The 22366-nt window shown below is 40.4% G+C and overlaps 1 pseudogene; it reads right to left on the bottom strand.

Moving 5' to 3' along the window:
* Window positions 1-5727: 5727 nt before the first annotated feature.
* The window catches only part of LOC148165107 (uncharacterized), a 55335-nt pseudogene continuing 38696 nt past the window's right edge, over window positions 5728-22366 (bottom strand).

The raw sequence follows: 22366 nt of genomic DNA, 5'->3' as shown, positions 1-22366 counted from the left end.
CAGCTCTTTGGTTACGTGGTAATGTTAGAATTGGCCTTTCTGGTTTATAATGAGTGAAAATATAGCTTAGAATTCCATCCTGTCTAGCATCCTTACAAATTCTTCTCTCTCTCAAATTCGCCTGTGTCAGGACTGCAGTCTTTAGGAAAATATGATTTTATGTCTATTTTATGTATTGACAATATGGTTGCTCTATGCCTTTCATGCTGAGTAGGGGGATTGGAAACTTCCCCTTGTTCTTCCCTCTACTCGGCATGCCCTTCCTTAAGCTCTTTGCGTGGCTAGATCTTTCTAGCCTTCGGGTCTCAGTTAAAAGGACACCTTTTTTGGAGAAAACTTCCCTGACCTCTTCTAGATACAGCCCTTTCCTCCTCCAAAATTATCTAAAATTCTGGCTTGTTTCCTGGTTTGTTTACTCATTTATCCAGTGGCTCTGTTCCTAGAAATAAGCTCCATGAGGCCACAGACTTTTCTGTTCTGCTCACTACACATTCCTCAATGGCATAAACTGTGTCCTTAAATATTTGAGTGAATGAACAAACAAATGAGTGATCAAGTGACAGGATCACTCTGTCTCCAGGAAACCCCATCTCTTTTGGCCCTTCCTTCCTCCACTATAAAATCATGGTAATAACACCCAACTCAGAAAGGAGAGATTGAAATGAAAATGAAGGTTCCCTTTACAGGGACCCCAAAGACAAGAGTGGCTGTGCTGAGCAGGAGATTCTGGAGGCCACCCAAGAGGGCTGGGAGGGAGTCCCAAGGAAGTGAGCCAGCTGGGTAGGGCCTCAGGAGCCCCCGCTGGGATCTCTGCTCACCTGAGACACAGACAGCCTCAAGCCCTCTAAGTCAGCTCTAGCAGACAACGAGAAACTTGGGCCTCTCATGACCTTGTTGTCTCCTTCCTCAACATATGTATTTACACGTGTTCTTTTAGACTGCAGGTTTCACCTGGATTCCAGAATCACCGAGACCTTTTCATTGTATGAGTAGAGACACAGGAGATCTTTCAAAGTGACTTAAAAAATTGGAAATGTCTGCCATAGGGAATAAAGCCAGGTAAGTATCAGATTCAGAAGTGAAGCACATAACGCAGAACTATAAAATAATGCAAATGAACACACACACACAGATCTGAATTTATGGTTCCAAATGTGTACAGTACCCTTAAAAAGTATTCACCTTCAAGATCTCTGCACTTATTCCAACAATGATTCCATTCATCACACCATGTTTGGTTCTCCCTTTTTGGAATTTCCTTAAGAAAATGAAGACACTGGTTAAAACATTGCCTCTTATGGTAAATTTTATCCACGTGGCTCTGTCTGATTTTTGAGAATGACCAAACAGAAATTCAGAGCATGCCTTGGGGTTGGGAGGGGGGTAACCAAGTGGGTAATTCCTGGTGTTTTTCTGAAAAAATGAAGCCTGGGTTTCTTCTTTGGTTCAAAAAGAAGTTCTAAAGACAATAATTAAAAGTGAAATTCAAAAGATGTTTCACTGGTTTCATCATTGAAACAGGCGTATAACTTCTAAGGTAGGAAATCTTGAAGGACGACATTCTTTCGGATCTATAACATGTAATATGTTTATTTAAAAATTCCATATGATGACTTACAGAACAACCGTATGTGGGAAAAATAGCTTACAAATGTGTACAACCCCCACTTTTAAATAGCCGCGTGTTATGTTAGGAGCTCTGTGTTTTGATTCTGGTATCTAATACGGGAAATTACAAATATGATTCCTGTTGCTTTTCAATCAGTCATAAGCAAGATCAAATGAATAGGAGGCAGACGGTTATAAACATAGTCACCTGTTTTATAAAAGTCACAGAAATGCATAATCCTAATTTTTGATACTTTTTAAAAAATCATGGTCAGGGCGCCTGGGTGGCTCAGATGGTTAAGCGTCTGCCTTCGGCTCAGGTCATGATCCCGGGGTCCTGGGATCGAGTCCCGCATCGGGCTCCCTGCTCCTTGGGAGCCTGCTTCTCTCTCTCTCTCCCCCTCTGTCTCTCATGAATAAATAAATTAAATATTTAAAAAAAAAATCATGGTCAAAGCTGAAAATGCGGAAAACAGTAAGTATAAAAATAAGAAACAAACACCAGTAATCCCATCATCTATAAATAATCAAAGTAGACATTTGAGCACATATCCTTCCACACGTTTCTCCAGCGTGTATGTGTTTGTGTACACTATAATCAAATGGCTTAGGATGGATCGCCTATTCTGCCACTTAGTAGCTGTGGGTTCTTGGGCAAGGTACTCTGTGCCTCTGTTCCCTCATCTGTAGAATGGGAATAATAACGATAGCCTTGTGCATCATAACAATTACATGATATCGGAACATTAAGCTCATAGCCTAGTGTCTAATGCATAATAAGCACTCAAATTAATTATACCCTCATTTTTATTACTATACAATTTGGATTGTAGCTATTATCACTGAAAATTAAATTATGAACATTTTCCTTGACATTATTTTCATTTCTATTACAAAAGCCTAATTAAAACTTGGAGCTATTCATCTGTTACTCAAAACTATCCACAGGTTAGTAAATAGAAAAACTTGTAACCTGGTGTGAAGGCAGAGATGTCAAAGCCACTGATAGCTGATATTAAAAAAATAATAATAATAGGATTCCTCGGAACGCAATCACAAAACCAATGGAATTAGCATCCCTGACAGAGGTTTCAGGCACAAATATGTTAACCTTAAAAAAAAAAAAAAAATTTATAGGTGAAGTTCAGTCTTTTCCAGTGGTTCTTAACCGAGGGAAATTGTACCCCCCAAGGGACATTTCTGAGTTTCTGGAGACATCTGTCACAATTTGGGGAGCAGGATTACTGGCTTCTAGTGGGTAGAAGCCAGAGATGTCGCTAAATATCCTACACCGCCCAGGACAATTCCTATGGCAAAGAAGTCTCTGGCCGTTTAAATGTCAGTAGTGCTGAAATTGAGAAGCCCTGTCTAGTCCTAACAAGCTTTATTATCTCAAACAAGTCACTTTCCCTAATAATGAGGGTGATGATGATGGCACCTCCCATTGATTGAGCCTTGCTGCCAAGCCCTAGGCTAAAGGCTTCGGCTAGGTTATTCCAGTTTTACCTACCCACAGTCCTAGGTTGTATTTTCACACACTGTACTGGTGAGGGCAAGCCCAAGAGGATGAAGAACTTGACCCCGAATCACACCGCTAGCAAGTGGGAGAGCTCTAGGTCAAGCTCATGTCATTTCACTCTTGAGCCTCCACTCTCAACTCCAATATCCCTCGGCTTCACCCTGAACTTCCCCATGTCTCCAGATGTGTATAGAGATATGTTATAATCTACTGTAGAGATTCCATCCCGTATGCCAACTCCATTGGCATTTTAGCAGGATCTTGGGATACCATGCCAGTAAAGATTGTGTGGCTGTGGATGGCTCAACAACAACAACAAAAAACCCAAAAAACAAAAAACACGATCAATTACTGGTGTCTGCTACAGGCATAGGAGGAAAGAGTAGTGGTATTTGCGGCACGTACTGATCTGTGGACTAGATGATCTTAACCTAGGTCTTTCCTAGAGCCAACCACCTATGTTCCTATGTTTGCTTTTCTCCACCATGAACAGCACAAGAGCTCTTGGCCAAAAGCTACTTGCAGAACTGTGCGCATCAAGGACTGAGCAGCCTATTGCAAGGGCTTTATTCACTACACAGTTTTCCCTGGTGGCAGGAAAACTGCTGAAAACTCTCAGGTCCTCACCTACATAAACATCAAAGTTCATGAAAATCACAGCACACCTCCAACCCAGAGTCAAAGCCAAGAACAAACAACTTTGGGATTGGACTGATTTCATAAAATAATCTGAGTGACTGCAGTAAAAAAACAGAGATGGCTATGAAGTTTAGGGAGGCCAAATAATAATCTACTACATTTTTTTTAAATTATGCAATGTTTAGCAAACTGAGATCATTGGACGGAAAAAAGAAAAAGAATCACACAAACTTTGCTAAACAAAGTTACATACCAACAAACATTTAAACCACTGTAACCAAGATGAGGAACTGAAGCTTGTTTTTAGTTACAAAGATCTGAGGGATGGGGTGGGAAATAAACAAAAATCCAAGGGGAAAATCATTAATAAGATACTCTGAACTATTTTCCCACAAGTAACTTCTTTTAAAAAAAATAGAAAGAAAAGCTATACTCTCTGTTAAAAAAGCCAATGTCCTGCATTCCTGTCCAAATAAAACCTCTTTGCAAGCGATCAACCAAAACTCTGAAATGCCATTGTCATAACATTATGTCTGTGGGGTACCACTTCAGAATATCTTCCAGAAAAAAAAAAAAAGAGAGCTGGGTAATTAATATAGGGCTCTGTAATGAAGGGGAAAGGAAAATTAACAACATAAACCCCATCTGGAAAGAAACTACGAGAAAATCTGAATTTATATCCTTGTAGTGAGTGTATCACATCAAGGGCTTCCTGTTTACTGACAAAAAGAACAACAACAACAACACACACACACACACACACCACCCACATCAAGTTTTCCAGGAAGTTAGATATTTAAATAAAACAACATTTGGACTTCTTTCATAAAAGCAAAGTAATTTCTTCCTAAACCACCTCAATTTTTGATGGATGAACGGGTGCCACTTTATTATGGGAGTGGAAAATTGATTCTAAGGTATCACATTTCTGTCTGACTGAAAGATTCCAAGGCATATGGAAATAACACAAGATGCAATACATAATTTTTTCTTATGAAGTAAGCTATTTTTTTTATCAAATCGTCTTACAAGCAAAATAATCCATCTCCGTAACCCAAAAGCAAATAAGTATTGAAAACTCCAGTTAAGTAAGATGCATTTTACTAATGTCAAGCTTAAGGCAACTCAGCGAGAGGTGACAACACTGTACCAAATTATTTACATTCATGACAACTTAGCTGTGTCTACAAGGCACCAAAACATTGTGATGAAAAGAAAAAGTCAGTAATTGCTCAGATATTATGTCTAGTCACCAACAGCTGGAATTTTCTCAGTATTGGCTTTCTCTCTCTCTCTCTCTCTCTCTCTCTCTCTGAGTATTTTTCAAAGTTCACTGAGCGGGCTTTTCCCACCGCTTCTGTCTGTCACCTCCCACCCCCTGGGCCCCCAGGAGCTCCTTGTTGAGCTCCTTGGAGGCCTCCACACAGCCCCATCTGCTAACTTCCTTCCGGTGGGCTGTCCCTCGCCTTCCCCGTTGACAGCTAACGGTGCACTTGGAGAGAACCTGGTTCTTGTCTCTGGGAATTTTCTTAATTATGATTTTCCTTTCCTGTTCAAAGACTTTGGCTCTTCTGTCATAATTCTAAGAGTTGAAGAAGAAAAATCACCTGGCTATCTTCCTTTTTCCTCCAAAAGCTGCTCCCACCTCAACCTAGAGACAGAGTTTCTCCTGTAAGTGAAGGCTTCCTCGAGCCCCATGCCTTTTTTGTTGTTGTTGTTGTTTTCCAGATGAAACCCATCCATTTAGGAAGCACCCACAGAATTGCAAGCATTGTACAAAACATTAAAACACTTGTTGATTCTCTTTTAGGGCAACATAGCCCATGCTGTTGCACTCCCTTTTGCATGGTGTTGACATTTTAGTTCCACTGGTGTGAAATGACCGGTTCTTCAAGACGGATTCAAGAAACAAGTTTGTGATCCATAGAGGTAGATCACGCTGGAAGTTTCTCTGCCAACCGTTATAGTTCATGTCCTCCCCCTCTGAAACCACTGCCCCTGTTCCTCCTCTGAGGCCCCCACCTCCCCTAAAACCCCCACCTCCACCACTTCCTTGTCTCCCTCCTCTTCCACCTCTCCTGCCACCATATCTTGGAGGTCCTTCTCATCTGGAGGTCGAGGTCAAAACCTCTGCAGTGGTAGCTCTTTCTATGGGTCTATATAAAACTTTTGTGATATTTTATTTTTTAATTTTTATTCTTTTTTTTTTAATTTTTATTCATTTGAGACAGAACGATACAGAGAGAAAGAGAGAGAGCCCATGAGCAGGGGGAGAGGCAGAGGGAGAGGGAGAAGCAGACTCCCCGCCAAGCAGGGAGCCCGATGCGGGGCTCGGTCCCAGGGCCCAGAGATCATGACCCGAGCCGAAGGCAGATGCTTCACCAACTGAACCAGCCAGGCGCCCCACTTCTGCAGTTTTTTAAAAAAGGAAGATGCTTTCATATTTTCTGACAATTTAACTGAAAAAGTAAAGAAAATCTCTAAGTTGTCCAAAGATTTCATCTACTTTACCCATTTGTCCTTCATTCTCTAAATGCACTGGAGCAATAAGGCACCTTATTTTTGTCATCATCACAGGGATGCAGGAACTCTCCTGATAAAACCACACGTTCAGGAGGTCCTTGCTCTTGCTCTTGGCCTTTGTGAGAGCCTTCCAGGCCTCGCCCTGTCCACGTCCTCCTCTACCCCCCGCCCCCGCCCCGCCGCCTGCGGAGTTACCACCTCACCTCCCAACTGGTTGTTGCTGCCGCCCGGGGTTGAAGGATTGAAGCCCACACCTCGAAGGAAGCCTCCACGACCTCCACCTCGAGGACACACGCTTGCTCTAGGGGCGCCACGTGCGCCTCTGGCTGAGCCCTACGTCTTTGACAGACAGGAGGCCAGCTGAGAATTCTCCAGACTCCCTCCCACCTCATCCCAAGCCTTCCTGCTATAGTTCATCCTCATTTGGAGCCTCATCCTGTAGTGAAGCCGGCGTCTCCCCGTCCTCCATGGCCCAGGGAATGCCAGGATGGCACGGTTCCGACCAGCCATTTTTATAGTCACCCTGCCCTTGGATCTAATACAAATTCAGCCAATTAGGACTTGTGTGTCCTCCGGTAGTTACCTCTCCTTCCAATCCTCAGTTTGCCCCTCTGTACAATGGACACAACAATGGGGTATTCATCTCCTTGGGCCGGCACAACAACATACCACACACGGGGTGGCTTAAACAAAAGAGATTTATTTTCTCACGGTTTCAGAGGCCAGAAGTCCAAGATCAAGGTGCCAGCAGGGCTGGTTTCTGGTGAGACTCCCTTCCTGGCTTATAGATGGCCACCTTCTGTGTCCTCACATGGCCTTTCCTCTGTGCACACAGTGAGGGGGAGATCTCTGGGGTCTCTTCCTCTTCTTAAAGGACACCAGGCCTATTAGGTGAGGGCCCCACCCTTATGGCCTCATGTAATCTTAATTACCTCCTGATAGGCCATATCTCCAAATACAGTCACATTGGGGTTAGGATGTCAATATATGAATTTTAGGGGGACAAAGGTCAGTCCATAACAAATAATATTCCTGCCTCCTAGAGTTATTTGAGGAACATGCTAGTTAAGGAAGCAGACAGAAAACAGATCACACATGCGAGAGGTTTTATTGGGGAAAATTCCTGAGAGGGAAAGAGCGGAAGTGAGGGAGGCTAAGAGAGATATGGGGTCACAGAGTGGGTCTGAATGATGCTATGGGGGAGGAAGGCAAAGAAGGAAGTTTGTGTAAGGAAAGCCTTAGATTACAGTACACTTCTAAGGAAGTTTCAGCAAAGCTAAAGTCTTGGAACCAAAAATCATTTGTGTCCAACAGTATTGGGTCTGTGTTATTATCCCCGCTCCCTGCTGTACTGGGTCGCTGGTGGGGGCAGGGGAGAGGGAGGCTGTGGAGAGTGCAGGGAATACAATGGTGAATTCAGAGGAGCAGGTGGGACCACCAGTCAATTATGCTATGAGCTGAGGAGAGCTTGTGTGTGTCCCTACTGGGATTAACTCAGTAACGCACATGAATGAAGTTTCTACCCCTACCTCAGAGGGGGGGCTCTATAAAAGAGCGGTGGTGAAGATGATGACAAGGATGGTTATTCTGATGACATCACGCTCCCCATTTTACGGAGGTTCTTGGAATCTGACTCACATGGAATCCACTCATGTGCTGCCATCATGCTCTGAGACTCCAAAATCCTTATTGGTGGACTAACCTGATATGACCTTGTTCTCCTGCACTCAACTGACCTTCCCTTCCAAACACTTTTGTAAACACCGAGGGGGCAATAACATGTACCTTATTACCCAAAAAATCAGGATAAGCCTACGGTTACCTCAGTTTATAGTCTGAAGAAATACGCCAGGCCACTGATGTAGGAAGAGGGAACTGAGGCAGAGCGTGGCAGACTCCTTGAGTTGAGAGCACAGAGGTCGAAGTTCAGTCAAGAGGGCAAAAGGAGCTAATCCCTTGGCAAAGTACCAGAGGACAGAGCTACATGGACAGGGCACTCCGGAGATTTGCTGAGAGTCCCCTTGATTATTGAGTGGAGAAGTGATCTTAATGCATGTGGAAAAACTAACTGAAGCCTGGGGTGGGGAAAGCATTAAAAAGAATTAGAAGAAACACTTTCTAGAGCTCATGTGCTACTAGAAATAGCAGATGATCTCCATAGTCAGAGTGAAGAAAAACCTAATTCACAGGGCATCAGGTGCATTACTCAGAAGGGTCTTTCCATAAGAATGGGGAATAACAAATCCTAACCAAATGCTGATCTGGCCCCACCCAATAAAGCTTAAAAGCAAGTCCCACAAAGAACAAACTATTTCCAAGTAACTTAACCCTGTCCCAGAACAAAGTGCAAGAATGTTTACAAAAACATCCAGCACTCAACAAGGCAAAATCCAAAATACCTAGCATCCCATCACAAATTACCAGGCATGGAAAGGTGAAAATAGGACCCATAGTGAGGAGAAAAATCAATCAAGACCAACCCCAAACAGACACTAATGTTAGAATTATCAGGCAAAGACATTAAAAGTTGTCCCAAGGGAAATTAGAAAATATTTTGAATTGAATAAAAATAAAATCCAAAACACCAAAATGCATAGGATAGAACTTAAGCAGTATTTAGTTGGAAATCTGTAGCACTCAATGCTTATTGGAAACAAAGATCTTAAATCAACAATTTAAGCCTCTTCCTTAAGAAACAACAAAAATAAGAGCAAATAATTCCATAGCAAGCAGAAGGAAGACCTAATAAATGCAATAACAAATTGAAAACAAAAATAATAGAAAAAAATCAATAAAATGAAAAGGTGATTCTTTGCAAAGATCAACAAAACAGATAAGCCACTAACCAGACTTACAAAGAAAAGCAGAAAAAAGACATAAATGTGGTCACATCAAAGGTGGAAAAGGCGCTATCACTAGACTCTGCACACATTGAAATGATAATAAAGAAAACAATGAACAATTCTGTCCACATACACTTAGAAATTTAGAAGTAATGAACCAATTTCTTAAAAGTAACAAACTCAAAATTCAGAAAGAGAAAGAACCTGAATAATCTTACACTTATCTAGAAATCAAATTCATAATTAAAAATCTGCCCCTCCAAAACAAACAAACAAACAAACAAACAAAATCTCTTCCAGTTTCCAGTCAAATAATTAAACTGGCAAATTCTTCTGAACTTTTAAGGAGACAATAATACTAATTCTACACAATCTTTTCCAAAAAATGGAGGAGGTGAAAACACTTCCCAACTCATGATATAAGGCCATTACACTGATCTCAAAACCAGAAAAAGACAGTACAAGAAACAGACAGACAAATATCCTTTATGAACATAACTGCAAAAATTCTCAACAAAATATTAGGAAATCAAACCCAGCAATGTATAAAAAGAAAAATATATCACACCAAATGGGGTTTATCCCAGGGATGTAAGCCCATTTAAGATTCAAAAATAATCAATGTAATCTATTATATCAAAGGTCTAAAGAGGAAATATTACATCATCATGTACTTAATACAAAAAAATTTAATAAAATTCAATATTTACTCATGATTAAAAAACTCAACAAACTAGAGGGCGCCTGGGTGGCTCAGTTGGTTAAGCGATTGCCTTTGGCTCAGGTCATGATCTTGGAGTCCCGGGATCGAGTCCCGCGTCGGGATCGAGTCCCGCATCGGGCTCTCTGCTCAGTAGGGAGTCTGCTTCTCCCTCTGACCCTCTTCCCTCTCGTGCTCTCTATCTCTCATTCTCTCTCTCTCAAATAAATAAATAAAATCTTTAAAAAAAAACAAAACAAACTCAACAAACTAGAAATAGAAGGGAACCACATCAGCTTGACGAAGGGTATCATGCTTAATAGTAAAAGACCAATGTTTTCCTCCTAAGCCCGAAAACAAAGCAAGGATGTCTACTTTTACCACTCCTACCCAACATCATATTAGAAGTTCTAGATAGTGTCATAAAGCAAGAAGTAGTAATAAAATACATCTAGCTTAGAAAGGAAGAAATAAAATTGTTCATATTCACAAGTGATAAAATTGTTTATGTAGAAAAATTTTAAGAAATCTAAAAAAAAAACAAACAAAAACCCCACCCCTCTTAGAACTAACAAGTGAGTTTAGTATGATCATTGGATTCAGGGTTAGCATTAAAATATCAACTGTGCAAAAAATACAGATGATCCGATTGAAAAATGGGCACCTGGGTGGTTCAGTTGGTTAAGCAGTTAAGCATCTGACTTCAGCTCAGGTTCAGGTCAGAATCTCAGGGTTCTGGGATCGATCTGCATCAGCCTCTAGGCTTATCAGGGAGTCTGCTTCTCCCTCCCCTTCTCCCTGCTTGTGCTTTCTCTTTCTCTCTCTCAAATAAATAAATAAAATATTTTTAAAAAATGGGCAATCAGAAGATCTGAACAGACCTTGTCCAAAGAAGACATACAGATGGCCAATGGGTACATGAAAAGATGCTCCATGTCACTAATCATCAGGGAAACACAAATTCACAATAAACTATCACCTCACACCTATTTGAATGGCTAGTACCAAAAAGATGAGGGAAATCAAGTGTTGATGAAGATGTAGAGAAAATGGAACCCACGAGAAAATGGAACCCATGTGCACTGTTGGTGGGAATGTAAAATGGTGCAACCACTATGGAAAACAGTATGACGCTTCTTCAAAAATGTAAATAGAACTACCATATGACCCAGCAATCCACTTGTAGATATTTATTAGAAGAAAATGAAAACATTAACTCAAAAAGATCTATGCACCCCCATGTTCATTGCTGCATTATTTACAAGAGCCAACACATACCTAAGTGTTCACTGATAGATGAATGGATAAAGAAAATGTCACACACACACACACACACACACACACACACACACACACACACACACACACAGTATTTTTCAGCCATAAAAAAAGAATGAAATCTTACCATTTGCAAAAACATGGATGGACCTTGAGGGCACTGGTCAGACAGAGAAAGACAAATACCGTATGATCTCACTTACACTTGAAATCTAAAACAAGCAAAACAAAACAACACAACAAAACCCAAGCTCATATGTTATAGAAAACAGATTGGTGGTTGCCAGAGATTTGGGAAGGTGAGGCACAAAATGGGTGAAGGGGGGTCAAAAGGTACAAACTTCTAGTTATAAGAAAAATAAGTCATAGGGATGTAATGTAGAACATGGTGATTATAATACTATATTGCATCTTTGAATGTTGCTGAGAGAAAATCTTAAAAGTTTTCATCATATACACAGAAAAATGTTATAACTATGTATGGTGACAGATACTAACTAGACGTACTGTAGTGATCATTTCACAATATCTATAAATATCAAATCATTATGTTGTATACTCCAAACAACTATAATGTCAATTATAGTCAAATATATGTCAGTTATATGTCAAATATATGTCAATTATACCTCAATAAAGAAAGAGAAGCAATGCAGAAATATTAGACAGTTATATTATCCCTAATATAATATCCCTAATATAACTGTTGGCTACAGAACTGAATACATACAGTTTCTTGCTGATTTTAATTCACCGATTCTCTACAAAAATATGATTAGAGAAAAAAATAAATTATATTTCCATAAACTAACAATGAACAATTGGAACCCAATTTTTAAAAAAAAATCCCACTTACAATAGCTCAAAAATACTTAGTTACAAATCGAGTAAAACATGTACAAGATATATATGGTAATAATCACAAAATTTTGCTCAAAGTAGTTATAGAAAACCTAAATAGAGACATACCATGTTCATAGATTGAAATAATAAATATAATTAAAATATAAACTCTTCACAAATTGGTCTATAAATGTAGTGAAATTTCAACAAAAATCCTAGCAGGATTTTTTTGTTGATAAATAAGACAATTCTAAAATTATAATAACAAAAGAAAATGTGAAAAAATAAAGCTGGAGAACTCGCACTACTTATTTTTTTTAAGGATTTTATTTATTTATTTGAAAGAGAGAAAGTGAGACAGAGCATGAGCAGAGGGGTGGGGCAGAGGGAGAGGGAGAAGCGGAGTCCCCGCTGAGCAGGGAGCCTGATGCGGGGCTCAATCCCAGGACCCTGGGATCATGACCTGAGCTGAAGGCAGACGCTTAACCAACTGAGCCACCCAGGCTCCCCTCACACTATTTATTTTAAGAATTAGTACAATACTACTTGAGGCATTTGAGACAATGTTGTATCAGCAGAGGGACAGACACATAGGTCAGTAGAACAGAATATAGTTTAGAAATAAACATGGCCAATTCATTTTTGACAAAGGTAGAAAGGCAACTGAATGGAGAAAAGATGGTCTTTTCAACAATTGATGTTGCAACAAATAGATGTATATATGTTCAAAGAAGTCAACCTCAACCTACACATCACACCTTATACAAAAATTCTTTTTTTTTTAAGATTTTATCTATTTATTTGACAGAGAGAGACACAGCGAACACAGGAACACAAGTAGGGGGAGTGGGAGAGGGAGAAGCAGGCTTCCTGAGGAGCAGGGAGCCGGATGCGGGGCTCGATTCCAGGACCCTGGGATCATGACCTGAGTCGAAGGCAGACGCTTAATGACTGAGCCACCAGGCGCCCCCCAAAATTCTTTTAAGATGGTTAATAAGTGGGTGCCTCGGTGGTTCAGTTGGTTAAGCTCTGCCTTGGGCTGAGGTCATGATCCCGTGGTCCTGGGATCAAGCCCCACATCTAGCTCCCTGCTCGTCAGGGAGTCTGCTTCTCCCTCTCCCTCTTGCCTGCCACTTCCCCTGCTTGTGCTCTCTCTCTCTCTGTCAAATAAATAAATAAAATCTTTAAAAATAAATAAATAAAATGGATAATAAGTATAAACATAAAATTATAAGACTTTGAGAAAAATAAAGAGGAGGAAAACCTTTGTGGTTTTATGTTACATAATGAGTTCTTAGCTATGACACGAAAAGGCCAATCCATATAAGAAAAATTGATAAATTGTACTTCATCAAAATCAAAAACTTTTGCTTTGCAAAAGACATGAAAAGTCAGGCTACTAACTGGGAAAAAATATTTGGAAATCACATATCCAGTGAAGGACTTGTATACAAAATATATAAACAACTCTGAAACTCAACAGAAGGAAAACAAACAATCCAATTCTAAAACGGGCAAAAAATTTGGACAGACACTTCACAAAGAAGATAAACTGATGGCAAAAAAACAAAAAACAAAAAGCAAAAACCCAGCATGAAAAGATATTCAACATCATTGACAATCAGAGAGAGGCAAAAAAAAAAAACCCAAAACGAGATACCACTACACACATTAGAAGAGGTGGGGAACTGTTAGTTCCATGTGCTGGCAAAGCTATGGAGCAACTGGAAATCTCATACACAGATGATGGGAATGCAAAGTGGTGTAGCCACTGTGGGAGACAGTTTAGCAGTTTCTTATAAATTTAAAGACACAATTATTCAAATGACCCAGTGATGTGACGCCTATGTATTTATCCTAGATAAATGAAAACATACATTCAGACACAAAACCTATCCAAAAATGTTAATAGCTTAATGCCACTGAATGCACATTTAGAAATAGTTAATGGGTGCCTCAGTGGGTCTGTTAAACATGCGACTCTTGGTTTTGGCTCAGGTCATGATCTCAGAGTCCTGAGATCAAGCCCTGTGTCAGGCTCCGTGCTCAGCGGGGAGTCTGCTTGAGATTCTCTCTCCCTCTCCCTCTGCCTTTCCCCCTTGTCTCTAAAATAAATAAATGAATGTTTAAAAAATGGTTTAATGTTATGTTATGTACATTGTACCTCAAAAAAATGAAAAGGAAATAACATACCACACCTCTGTTTTCTGAGAGGAAAAAAATGTTTATAACCGCTCTCTTCATAAGTGCCAGACACTGAAAACAACCCAAGTGTCCTTCAACAGTCAATGAATAAACTATCTACTATACATCCATACCAAAGAATACCACTCAAGCATTTAAAAAACTTACTGAGACACACAACAATTGGGATGAATCTTATAGGCATTATGTTGAGTGAAGGGAGTCAGTCTCAGAAGGTTATGATGTAATGACTTTATTTATGTGACAATTTGGAAACGGCAAAATTATAGGGGTAGATCATGGGTTGTCAGGAGTCTGGAGCGGGGGGAAGGTATGAATGACTACAAAGAGGTGGCACAAGAAAGTGTTTTGGGATGATGAAGATGTTCTGCGTCCTGTGTGGCGGTTCCATGATTCTATACGTGTAAAACTCATAGAATAGCATACGCCCCCAAAGTCAAATTTATGTTATGTGAATGTAGAAATAATTACTAAAATAGAAATAAATCGAAAACCCATCATCTTCTTAACAATAGCCACCCCACCACCAAAAAGAAACCAAACCAGAAGACAACCCATCACTCCCTTCCTGCATTCTATTATGATTGATGTGGTCCAAACTGATAGACAATCTTGAGTCGCTATTCTCTCCTACCATCTCTGCATAAAGGCATCACGTTCTGTTGATTTTAGAATCTGAGAGGTCTTTTGAATTAGATCCCTTGCTGAACCCACTCTGACTTCCCCAGTTCTACACTTTAAGAATGGTGGTCTGGATTATTTCTGTAGCCTCTTAAATGGTTTCCCTGCTCCCAGTTTCCATTTGTCCTCTGAAAGGGCACCAGATCTGCACATGCCAATCTTTTATTTGAAAACATCTTTATATATCCTACAATGTTCCACCATCGTCTCCAAGATACACTCCAAACTCTTCCACCGCTTTCCTCCTGCCCTGATCTTTTACTCCTCAGGTTAGCGCTGTCCTTCCTCGCTTCCCTGCCTTTAATTCATGCTCTTCCCTCCTCTTAACTTTCCTTTTTCCTTTGAAACCAGCGCCTGTCTCCTCTAAGGCCTTGTTCAGATGTCACCCTCCCTGATGTTCCCAGGCAGGGAACTCACTGCCCCACCCCTTCCCCGGGGTCCCCTGGCACTTTTCCATCCTTCCCGGGGAACACTCATCATGTGAGGCATCTATTATATTCCCAGCCACTTCCCCACCAAATGGTCAGCTGCTTGAGGACAAGGACGGGGTCTCATCTATTTCCAGTGCCAAATACTGTGCCTAACACAGAGTAGAGACAAAATGCCATTTGTTGAAATGACACTAGAAAAATTGATATCGACTTAATAAAATCCCAGCTTAACTTCTGCTTTTCACTCCACGGTCCTGGTGTGCTATAGACCCAGCTTCAGTCACGAGTAGATTATTTTCCCCAGTTTGTCAAGAATCCCTATTGGGAGTTTACTCTGTGCAAAGCATGGGTGAGAGGCGGGAGAGTAATATGAGAGTTTATGGGGAAAGGATGGATACATACACTGAAAGAAGCTAATAATATTCAGGCAAGATTAATGCCCCCTAGATCTCGACTCCTTTTAATATTTATTCTAATACCATTTTCCCTCTTTAATAGAATATGAGAGTCATTCAGATTTCAATAATTCAGAATATATTCCTGACTTGCATATGGGCTAGTTCTCTAACCACATTTGCTGTCCTTCTGGAATAATTTCTTGCTTTCTGCTTTGGGCCTTCATTGGTTGTCTTTTTTTCCTACTCAATCAGTTCTTGTTCTCACCCACAATTTTTCTTTCACTATATTATTATATTTCTCTTGTTTAAAAATATTTTTGGATTTCAAGTATCAGAGATACACTGCTTTAATCTGGAAAGACTATGTAATATTGTCATTCAAACTTTGAGAAAAATCATAAAAGGAAAGTATTATCCCTGAACTCCTAAATAAAAGAGCCAGTCTGTGCCCTCCCACCCCACCCTTCATCAGGTGTTTGGACAGCACATTACTGCAGGGATTTAGCAGCATCTAAAAAGCGTGTGGAGATAAAATTGCCTGGTCTTTTTTAAAACATGGAGTTTTTATTTTTAAGGCCGGTAGTAAATTATAGTTTTTAAGAAGGATACTACAGTCTTGGGCTCCATCTAAAAAGATGCATCATATTGAACAGTAGCCAGAGCTTTTGACACCCAACACTGAAGTATTTTGAGCCTGCTCAAATGTATGTACTTTTACTTATTTATAAATTATATATGTATATATATGTATAAACTGTACTAAGGTACTACTGTGTATATGTACAACTATGCTGATGTGAGCATTATAAACCGTGCATAAAAATGAATATTTAAAGAATGAGATTAAATATAAATAAGGGAAGTTCTAATATTTTCTTTCTATACCCCAATAAATTATGGGCAAAACTGTTTGCCCGGTAGGGTATGTACACCATACTTTGAAGACCATGCATGTAGACAATGTACCCTTCAGCCCATTCCTGGAAAGCTGTTGGGTTGTTTTAGGAGGGAGGTAGACAAATGAGAACAAGTCACAAAGAGACCGAGTATGGCAGACGCAGATGGGAGACGTGTCCAGCTCACAACTCCCCAGTGACCACATGCATGCCACTGCTATCTCTCATCTTTCGGTTAACCAGCTCTAACCTCTGGGCTATAAGGGGAGGCCCTTGGCCCAGGCTGAGTTCATCAACTTCCTTGGGGCTTCATTGGCTTTAAGTGATGAGTCCAAGGATGCACATGGTCCCGGCCAAGGCCACCTGTAGAAGTCCTTCTACCATTGATTTTTTTCTGGAAGATGAGCTCCTTATAAAAACTCTAAAGGTACAAGCTTAGAGTTGCTGGCAAATACACTCCATACTCGATGGAAAATGGCCATCCACAGTAGTAGAAAAATCAAAGCAATATGCCTTGATCGTGGCTTGGTTTTGGAGCCCATGAATTATTCCCACTTGTGCTTAAAACTGGTTTGAATTGGATTTCTGTTCCTTGCAATAACAACAACAAAAAGTTTATAAAAATCAGTGATAAGATCCTGAGGGATTAGAAATCATTTATTCATTCTAAAAATATTTATTTGCCTCCTATTCTGGCAGTTACTGTTCCAGCTACTAGAAATAGAGCAATGAATCATAAACAAACAAACAAAAAAACCCCAACAAAACTGCAATGATGAAGCTTATATTGTAGTAGGGGAGACAGAGAATGAATAAGACAAAGAAAAAATCTGTATTATGATAGAAAGTAATAAAGAAAAAGAAATACAGGTAGGAGGGAAACAGAATGTATTTGGCTGGGGTGGCCAGGGAAGGTCTCGTTGAAATAGTCAACAGAACAAGCCATGGAAATACCTGGGGAAACAATGTTCTAGGCATAGTAAACAGCAAGAGCAAAGGCCCTGAGGCAGGCCTGCTATGTTACAGGTACAGCCAAGAGGCTAGTATGGCTGGAGCAGAAGGAACAGGGAAAACGGTAGCAAGACAGAAAGTTAATAGAACCAGATTGTACAGCACCTTGTGGGCTACTAGAGGCCTTTGGCTTTACTCTGTGTGAGATGGACACTTCTACAGTGTTTTGAGCAACAAAAGTGACATGGTCTACATTTCTGGAAATATATTATACGAGAAATCCGGATAGAACTGGGAACATCATTCTCAAAATGCTCTCAGGAGGACCCAGTAGTGGTTCCCAGGTCTGAAAAGCTTGTTTTGCAGGGCCATTCCCTGATGCTGAGGAGAAACATCTGGAGCAGTAACACAAGGCTACAGGGTGTCAGATTTCAGCTCAGTCATTGCTGACATCTGCTCTGTCCCAGGCTCCCCTCCCCCCACTATTCACTCTAAAATCCACAGCTGACGGGGTTCTATGCATCAACCACCCACAACACCCAAAGATTTTGCCTCTCTGGGGTCTCCTGAGGCAATTTTTGCCTTAACAATTCACACTGGCCATCAAAAGAACCCCAAATATAAACCAGCTTTTGGGGACTAGTTCTGCCCAATGTTCAATATTGTTGGGTTTTAATGTCAGAAAGATCCAGTCTTAAAGGTGCCCAACCCACAAGGAAACCTCTTCTAAAGGACATGACTACTTCATTCTGGTGTGAGCCTCTCTGAGATGAGAAAACCTGCTTCTGCATTCAGGGAAAAGCACTGCTTAAATTTCTCCAGTCTCCAAAAGGCACCCCACGTCTATGTAGTATGTTTTTTGCCTACTGAATATTCAACATGACCCACATATGGTCCTTGAACTCATGGAATGTAAGAGCAGATAGGGACCTTTGTGTTTATCTCATGGGCATGCAATATTGGCTTCACCACAATTGCCAACTCTGATGGACTGGTACTGACTGCCTGGAAATCTGTGAGGAAAAGCTGGCAGCATTTGCAAGGGAACCTGGTAGATGAGCAAGGGACTAGAACTGAGCAGCCCACATACCTCAAGTCTGTCCCGCTGATTCTCACTCAACCCCTCCACTCTGCAGATCATAAAACTGAAGCTTTCACTATCCTCACTGGTTAAGGGAAATGACAAAGACCCACGCTCAGATGCAGTGTGATTAAATCCACGCCAGTCAAATATGGCTCCAGGTTTTGACTCAAGTCACATTTAGAGCCAACTTTAGGAATAGGTGGCTACTGGTATGGTTCCACATATTTGAAAGTCTCCAACACCCCTACCAAAAGGCCCTTCACCTCTCTCCAATCCCCAAGTTCCACAATTACACATCCAATAAACTTCAAGTTTCTCTTCTTTGAGACTCTTTTTGAATGTTCATATCCTTGGAAGAGGCAACAGGAAATGATTTAAGTGTTGTCTCTCTTGGTATGAATAATATTATTAAATACTATCCAGTAAAAAGTCTTTCTTAGTGGTGTCTTTTAAATTTAGAAAAAGATCATTAAAAAAAAAAACAAAAAAACAGTTACACCCAAGGTGGGTGGATGAGGATTAAGCATTTAAGGACACTCAACCACTAATGTGGCAGGGTGGGAACACTAGGAAAATGCTGACTGGAACCAGTGCAAATCTACCTTGGCACACTCTGCCCTTCTGCCTGGAGCCAGTTCTGTTCATATCATTTCAGTGTCAAATTGCTAAGTGATTTCCAAAGGAAGCTAAGCTAGATAAAAATTATCCTTCGTTGTCCAATAAACAAGTGATTGTACTTTAAAAAAAAACAAGCATAACTTACAGCCAGATATTCTCATTCATCCTTTGCTTTCCAAGACCATTTATGAAAAGACCCGCTTACCATCAGATCCCTCCCCTTATCTTTTCCCGTTGTGATGGTAGTTGAAAATAGAGGTGTCCACAGGGACCAGGCAGAGGAGAAGAAGGGCAAAATAAGGCCAGCTCAAAGATAAGACAACAAACACTGGGCATCAGGAAAACAATAAAAAAGGGTGCGGACCGAGGCATGCTGGACAGACCAGGAGCCCTTCAAGGGAACAGCTGTTCAACTCGTTCCCATAGTGAGACTGAGGGCCTAAACACCAGGCCTTCCCATTTTTCAAGAGTCAGAAACATTTAGCTTCTTGCAGGAAACACCCTGATTTTTAAAGTTGACACTGAACTTTTTAAAAAGCTAAACATTGTGTAAGCTGATCATAGCCATCTTTGGCCAACTTTGGCTTTCTGGCAACCATGTTGCTCTCTCTGCTTTAAGGCAGGGCTTGGCAAACTATAGCCCTCAGGTCAAGTCCAGCCCCTGTCCATTCCTGTAAATAAAGTTTTATTGGAACATAACCACTCCCATTCATTTATCTGTAGTCTTCTATTGCTTTCATGCTGATAACAGCAGGGTTGAGGGTAGCTGTGTCCAAGACCATGTAGTTCACAAAGCCTAAACTCTTTGCAAATATACAGATATCTTTAGAGAAAATGTTATATCGATTCCTTGATTTGGAGTCTCGAAATTGATGGACTTTCCCAAGATCTCTGATCCTGTCCAACAGATCAGCTGGCCACCTTTATTAAATGAATGAGGAAAGAAGAGCCTCACCAGGGTTCATTGGCCTGTTTGTACCATAGACAGACACACACATGCCAGTTTAAAAAAAAAAAGAGAGAGAGAGAGAGAGAAAGAATTGGTTGCTTTGCCTTCACAATCTGAATAATCAACTTGAATACTAAGCAAGCCATGAAATAACAGAATAGTATGGAGACTCTGGGCATCTGAAGCCAACACACCTGTCAGCATCCCACCTCTGCCACCACTAGCTGTGAGACTGTTATGAGTTGCAGTTGCATCATCTATAAAATGGTAACATTATTAAGTTAATAATAATACCTACCCTGCAGATTTCATGCTGAGGCTTGGAAGTAATGTACGCCAAGCATCTGGCACTTAATAGAAGCTGTATAAAGATGTAGCCAGTAGTCTTACTGGTGATAACAGTAATAGTACCTTGCAGAGAATAGTAACAGTAACTTTGCTGCTGGGTACATTTTCGCTCTCTCTTAGATTCTCTTTAATTAAAAAAAAAAATGATTCTAGGGATGCCTGGGTGGCTCAGTTGGTTAAGAGTCTACCTTCAGCTCAGGTCATGATCCTGGAGTCCAAGGATCAAGTCCTGCTTCGGGCTCTCTGCTCAGTGGGGAGTCTGCTTCTCCTCCCTCTGCCCTTCCCCCTGTCCTTCTCTCTCTCTCTCTCTCTCTCTCTCTCTCTCTCTCTCTCTCTCCCCCCTCTCGCTTTCAAATGAATAAATATAATCGTTAAAAAAAATGATTCTAGGATCCTTGATGTTTCAAAGGAAGGTTCAGGGGAAATAGAAAATTCCCTCCTTTAAGACACAGTTACTTATTACAGAGATGGGAAAGAGTCTCTTCAATGCAGGTGATCTATAAATGTGCAGAGTGAGTGTTTAATAAATGGGGGTTGATTTGTGTTGATGAATGAACGTATGTTTGAAAGAATCAAAAATAGTGTACAGTCAGAACAAAATCTTAAGTTGCAGTGTGGCATTTTTTCCTTTGTACTGTTTCTGAAGTAGTGTCACCAAGTAGAATTAAATTAGACAAATCCTAGCTGTGAGACCATCTACAAGGAAACAGACTCTGTAACAGCGACTACCAGGCAATCAAGCAATGCGGTGGGGTATGGTGGGTGGATGTCCTTGATTAAAAGAGACTCAAGAAACATAATCACCTCATGCAGTGCACAATCCTTGACTGGATTCTGGTTTGAACACATCAGCTGTAAAAGAAATTTCAGGGCCATTTGAAAAATTTAAGCATATATGGGGTATTAGATAATATTAGAGAATTGTTAACAATTCTATTAGTTTGATAACAATATTGTGGTTATGTCATTTTTTTAGGGTTACATAATGAAGTACTTAGGGCTAAGATGTAATAATGACTGTAATTTCTTTTCAAAAACTTTTAGCCTAAAATTTAAAACAGAATAAATAGAAAAGTAACAGATGCAGGAAAAAAGCTAACAACTCTTAAGTCTAGGTGACAGATGTACCTGTCTCTCTCCATTTCTGATGTTTGTAATTTTGTAATTTTGCATGATATAATGTAAAAAAATCAATAAAAGTGATCTCTCTCCTGAGTTCTTAAGGATACAATATTTATTGTATTCGGAGATTGTTTCCAGGGCTGGGTTGACCTTTCATCCTCAAGAACAGTAAAGTCATCTTGTCCTTGGACTCTGGGCATTTGAGTAATAAATAATAAAAAAAATACATTACTACTGGTGCCTGGCTGACTTAGTCAATAGAACATGTGACTCTTGATTGTGGGGTCATGAGTCTGAGCCCCACATTGGGCGTAGAGCATACTTTAAAAAAAGGTATTATTACTAATAGTATGATTTTCAGTTTATTAGTTTATTATTGCTGCTGAAACCAATTCCACAAAGTTAGTGACTTAAACAACATGAACTTTTATCTTCATAGTTTTGTGGGTTGGAAGTTCAACACAGATCTCACTAGGCTGAAATCGTGGTGTTGACCCCTGGAGGCGCTAAAGAGAACCCCTTTCCTTGTTTCTGGGGGCTACTTGCCTTCCTTGGTTCATGACCCCCTTTTCCATTTTCAGAGCCAGCAACCTTGACTCTCTCATCTTTCCTCTGTTGTCACAGCTCTCTCTCCATCATCTACACAAGGGGTCTGCTCTTATGGACCCATGTGATTAGACTGGGCCCATGGGGATAATCCAGAACCATCTCCCTACCTCAAGGTCCACAG

Source organism: Eumetopias jubatus, unplaced genomic scaffold (genome assembly GCF_037043125.1).
Source record: "Eumetopias jubatus isolate StellerSeaLion01/CBP00866 unplaced genomic scaffold, mEumJub1_p1.0 scaffold_1, whole genome shotgun sequence".
In the NCBI taxonomy this organism is placed as follows: Eukaryota; Metazoa; Chordata; class Mammalia; order Carnivora; family Otariidae; genus Eumetopias; species Eumetopias jubatus.
Note: the sequence above shows the minus strand (reverse complement) of the source record. Positions and strands in the feature narration are given on the sequence as shown.